The sequence below is a fragment of the Bison bison genome, unplaced genomic scaffold (assembly GCF_000754665.1).
Source record: "Bison bison bison isolate TAMUID 2011002044 unplaced genomic scaffold, Bison_UMD1.0 scf7180017864213, whole genome shotgun sequence".
Lineage (NCBI taxonomy): Eukaryota > Metazoa > Chordata > Mammalia > Artiodactyla > Bovidae > Bison > Bison bison.
In genome coordinates this window covers 7,541,438-7,547,351 of record NW_011494785.1, presented here as the reverse complement: position 1 = coordinate 7,547,351, position 5,914 = coordinate 7,541,438, and the positions used below count along the sequence as shown (strand labels likewise).

Here is a 5,914-nt window from a genome sequence, read left to right as displayed (position 1 = left end):
GGGAGGGGGGCCCTGTAGCGCCTACAGAAATACGAACACTGCAGCCCAAGGCTGAGAAAGAACCGCCAGGACTCTCGCAGCGAGCCGTCAGCGAACCCCTACAAACCCAAGCACACGCGGGTGTCGCTGTGAAGCATGTCAGGCGCCATTAGAATCCTTCAGAGCTTGAACCTCTCATTTTGAAGACTGCTGCAGCATTGCAAAGCAAGTATTCACAGGCTCAGAAATAGAAATTAAATTTACAGACCATCTTCTATAGGAAGGAATTTCGTTTTCATGTGAAGTGGCATTATTAGTGAGGAAGGCATTTTAAAAATTAACTTTTCCTTGTAACTGAGGATAGAGCAAGCAAATGTATAACAGGTTATTATATACAAATCATGAAGTCACTCTGTTTCTTATACAACTTCCATAAGTTACAGAAAATGTTGGGGAAAACATTAAAATGTCACTGTATAAATTTACATTTAAAACTACAAGTCAGACTTCCATGAAATTGATTTGCATGAAGAGTTAAATCTTTTTAGAAAATGGTTCCACAAGAATCATGTGTAGATGTACTTCAACTTATATTTTGAAAGTTTATTAGAAATTTCTCCTAATGTGACAGCCTATGAAATATTCTTAACAACTTCAGCAACAGTTGCAGCAGCAGAAAGATCCTTCTCAAAATTAAAAGTTATAAAAAAAATTGTGATCTTGAATTAGGCAGGAATGATTGTCATAGCTTTCCATTATTTCAATTGAAATGATACTGGCAAAAGTATGTGTTTTGGTAAATGAATTTGCAAAAAAGTGAGTCAAAAAAGTTTAATAGTCAGATATCATATTAACAAGGTGTTATTGTATTCTATAAATTTATGACAATGAAAATTTGCTTTGCAATTTTAGGTTTATAGTGTTACTCATGTATCACTATTACCCCTTACATATAAGTAATAAAATATTTTGAAAGGAAAAATCTTTATATTTTAGCACCTTTAACTGTACTGGTTTCTTGTTGCTTTTTTTTGGCTGTGCCAGGTCTTAGTTGCAGCATGTGGGATCTAGTTCCCTGACTGGGGGTTGAACCCAGACCCCCTGCATTGGGAGTGCACAGTCTTAGCCACTGGACCACCAGGGAAGTCCCTTTTATTACTTTTCAAAGAGGCTGTGCATTTAATTTTGAACTGGGCTTTGAAAATTATATAGTGGCCCTGATTCTCAAAACTAGTAATATTTTTTTAAAGCATTTTCGCATTTCCCCCAATTGTCCTGACTCTGTGACAAGACTTTCAGGCTTTTACAGACTTCCCTCCAGTCCAGTGAATGGCCATCATATGATGACTTTTTGAAAACCCACATCGGTGTGGAGGGCTGGTCATCTTGGAAGGCTGGCAGTCTCCACTGGGATGTCCCGTTCAGCCCTTTTGGGGACCCATCTTCTTGACCCAAGACTTAGTCTTTTGAATCACTCCCCCACCCCCACCCCAGATGGCAGATCTGAGTCCTTCGTTGTCAACTTTTGAAGTCTTTGGACGGGTAATATATGTGGTGCGTGGTCACTGGAGAGTGGAGGAAACACCTGAATAAAGATTCAAGGACAGAAAGTGCAAATGGCGAACAGTGTGGGCACTGCTGTTGCTCAGCTGCTCAGTCGTGTCCAACTCTCTGTGACCCTATGGACTGTAGCCCACCAGGCTTCCCTGTCCTTCACTATCTCCTAGAGTTTGCTCAAACTCACGTTCATTGAGTCGGTGATGCTATCCAACCATCTCTTCTTTTATAAATCTTCTTGAAGACTGAGGGAAAGGCTGTTACAGTGAGGCTCAGGGTCTAGCCAAACCCAAAGGGTTGGAGCCCAGTCCCATCATGTCCCAGGGGTCTGCTTCAGGTTAAGGGTCATCTGCTCAGAGGGGCTCAGGTCTAAACTGCATCTCTGACACTCAGCACTCACGCAGTTGAGATTTTTGCTTGCGTGTTGGTTTAACATCTATCTCCCCTGCTGGAAGGCCACCTCTGTGAGGTCAGGGACAGTCTACCTGGTTCACTGTTGAACTCCTAAGGCCAGTACAGAGTCTGGCACTTTACAGATCTGTTTAAATATTAAAACAGCTCAGGGAAGCTAACTTTAAAAACAGTGTCCTGCAAACATGTGTGTACATAAGCACATGGGAACAGTCTGGAAGGAATGAGGTCACGCTCCTAATCTTCGCTGCCTCTGGAAGGGACCAGGCTACAGAACGGCGATAGGGTGTGCGTGCGTGTACACAAGTCAAGTTGGGGGGTACTGGCTTCAACTGTAATGATTTTACTTTTTAACTAAACAATAATGAACAATAAAGCATGTTCCAGGTCAGGGGAGACAGAGGCGATAGGGAAATGCCAAACCACACTCATGAAGGACAAAGAAACACCGTGACGCTCTGCAGTCCGCTGGTGGGTTTTGAGTCTTCACTTTATTACTATGTCACCAGAAGTCACCACCTTCACTGGTTCACCACAAATGGACGGATGTCATAGAGGAGGGTGCCATGGGGCCACTGGATTCACTCGTGAGAGACTTAACCAGTGGGGGGGGAGTCCAGAGTGGGGGCCCAGGATGGGGACTGCCATTCACTGCGCACACGCACACACACACAGATATATTTGTGGAGCCTTATATTATACATCTTATATATAGAAAATATATATATTTATACTATACACAGGCAGTAACGCTGCGGGCAGGGCGGGGGCACCCAGACAAGGGCTGTGGGCACCTGGGGACGGGGAGTGTCACATTGAGGGGCAGCGCCAGGAGATGGGTGGACACGTCCATCCTCCCACAAACTCTTGTTGGGAGGGGTGCTCCCCCTTTGTGCTCCATAGAGAATCAAAGGGGTCTTGGGCCAAGACTGGGGGCTCCCGAGGGGTAGTACGGGGGGGTGGTCTTGGTTACATGGGGGAAGCCTGAGATCCCCAACAGACTTTGAAGATCAAGAATCACCTGGGAAGGCTGGAGTGGGGAGCAGATGCTGGGACCCTCTGAGCTGGCCCCAACAGTTACACCCCCAGGTGTGGCAGGAGCCACACCCAGGCAGATGACCTGTGACTGCACAATCAGAGGCTGGAGACCTGGATCTGGAACCTCTAGCTCTGTGCTTAACCATGGACAAGTCACTGTCTTCCTGGCCCAGACTTCACCCCTGTAAGGGTCCTCGAAGCTCTAAACTCGTGTGGAACTCAGTTTTCCTTGGCCCTCTCTAGTACTCGATGGGAGGAGGGGGTCCAAACTCAGCGAGGTCAGACTGCAGGGGTGCCCTTCTCCAAGGAAAGGCTTGGAAGCAGGGGGGAGGCAGAGGAGGGGCAGCAGGGAGGGAAAGGGGGTGACACTGACCTGTGAGCACTGGCTCCAGGCTTGAGGCCTCCAGGGGATTGTCCCCAGCCAACAGAAGCAGCAAGACTTGCCCACCGACCACTCAGAAGGGGAGTCAGGAGCCCTGGGTCTCAATTAAATCCTGCGCTCCACATCTCTGGTCCTCTCTTTCTCACCCACCAGGGCACAGCCTGACCCCGGATGGGGTCCTGCCTGGGCGGCACCCCAGGACTAGTGGGGAATGCTGAGTGAAATGACTCAGCACCCCCATTCCTGGCAGGGGGTCTGGTAAACCTTCCCATTCTGGGGTGGCAGGGAGACGCTGTAATAAATATGCAGTACCTTGCTCTCTCACCCAGCATCACCAGCAGCTGGTCAGTGCCAGGGGAACACAGGCAGCACCCTGGGGTCTCCCCAGCAAGGGAGGCTTTTGATAGGGAGGAGATGAGGGGGAGGACTTCTCATAGCATCCTGTGTGGACACCAAACTTCTCTTTGCCAGAAACAGACCACATCCACCTGTACCCTGACCTGCTTTGCAAACCTCTGGTCTAGTGCAGCTCCACTGCTCAACTTGGAGGATACCAGAGTCCCAGCCTGTTCCAACCTGGGCCACCTGGGGGAGCCCCTTCCCCAGACGTGGAAAGTTGAAGTCCCCAACAAGCAGCTGTCATCCGGCTGTCTGGGGTCCTCTCCCGTCACCGCTGCCCCTTGGGAGGACTTGATCAGACCTGATCCATGCTCCACTGCTAACTCACTCGTGCGCTGAGCCTCAGTTTCTCCTTCTGTTAAGTGGGGGCAATGATGCTGCTTCTCTGCCAAGGAAATTCCCGCTCCTTCCCTCACTGCCACACTAACACCTACCCATCCTCCGGGCCCCTCCGTGGGAACCTGCATCCATACAGCTGTACTCACACAGCGCCTGGCCCCTGTAAGGGACCCTGGGTCCAGCGGTCGGTTTAACGCTCATCTCTGAGGATAGTCAGCTCCTCAAGGGCAGACACCCCACCCTCTGTGTTCCCGCCACAAATGCCCCATCACTGCTGAGTCAACAGGCAAGTGGGTGGCTATGACCTGCCTCTTAGGGTTCTCGTGGGGGCTGGTGGTGGGAACACCCAGCACTGTGCCAACCCACAATCCCGCTGCCCCACTCCCCGAGGCAATGGCAGGTGGACACCGTCCCCACAGTCTCCCCGCTTCAAGGTCTGCCCATCCTATAAGGCTCAGTGGAGAGCCTGCATTGTCCAAGAGTCCCTCCTCACACCCCCCGTGCCTCGGGGGACACCTGCCACCCTCTCCCCTGACCTGTGGCCTCCCCCAGACTTCCATGCCTGAGGGGCTCTTGCCACTCATCTTGGGGACAGTCTGTCCCACGGCAGCAGCTTCCAGGTGGAGGCCAAGCTGGGTCTAGAGCCCTGTCTTCCCACAGGGAGCCCAGTCACTTGGCAGGCCTTCTGGAAGACCTTGGCTTGGCCATCCCCGCCCCTCGGCCCCCAGCTGACCCCGGATGAAGGAAAGATGACACAGTGCCCCAGATCAGTTCTGTTTCCTGGGAGGTCGCAGGGGCAGGGAAGGGGGCACCTGCTGGGTGGCTGGGACCAAGTAGCCCAGGTAGCAAGCCCAGCTCTGCCACTCACTCACTGTGATCCTGGGCCGGGCACTCCCTCTCCAGGCCTCCTTGTCCACCTAGCCCCAGGCAGGGACTTAGCACGCCACTCCTAGAGGCAGGGACAGTAGTCATTCCGTCGGGAGGCCGTGAAGGCCTGCTGGAGCTCCTGGGAGGATGCACACAGCTCGGAGTGGTACATGGGAGCCAGGCCGGCCCACTCGGCTCTCTCGCCCGGGAAGGCGGCCAGGGCAGAGGCCGGCGGGATGTGGGGAGAGGGGCCTGGAGGCAGGGCTGTCCCGCTGGGCGGAACAGTCGGGGCAGAGCAGGCCCCTGGCTTGCAGCAGAATCAGGGTGTCTTACGGGCTGAGGTCCCCAAGGCCTCCCAGAGGGACTGTAGCACTGAGCAGCGGAGCCCCGGGCTCGGGGATGGGAGATGGTGGGGACCCTGGGGGACAGAAGGTGCTCTGCAGTCGGGTAGCCTGTGGTGGCCCCACTTCTATCACTGGCTGCCTGAGTGCCCTGACCTCGCCAGGCCTCAGTTTCCTCAACCATAAAATGGAGGCGGCCCAACACTCCGAGCAGGGCGGGGGTGTCACTCCTAGCAGGTGACAGCCCCCAGCGTCCTGCGGGTACTCACACCCCGTAGTCAAACCTTCCCAGCATCCTCCCGGTGGAACATTCTCTCCATTCCTTCCTCTGGTTAAGAGCAGGGCCTCCTCCACATTCCCTCTTCCTCGTCTCTGGGGACCATCTGCCCTAGCACTCGTGCCAAGCACAGGCCTGACATACAGCAGGTGCTCAATGAAGGCCTGCAGACATAAGGAACGAACGCAACCCCCCAGGGCGCTGCACACCTGCACACACGTGGACACCCCCAACCCCTCACTGCCCCCCCCAACCCGAGCGGCCCTGGACCTCAGTGGGACCACCTGGAGGTGCCGGGCGGGGCAGCCAGGGAGGGAGCAGGGG

General features: G+C 53.2%; 1 non-coding gene across 1 annotated transcript; it reads right to left on the bottom strand.

Annotated features, from left to right (window-relative positions):
• Positions 1-1,050: 1,050 nt before the first annotated feature.
• Positions 1,051-1,123, bottom strand: TRNAG-CCC. The gene has a single exon. It is a non-coding gene; the product is annotated as a tRNA-Gly (tRNA).
• Positions 1,124-5,914: the final 4,791 nt, after the last annotated feature.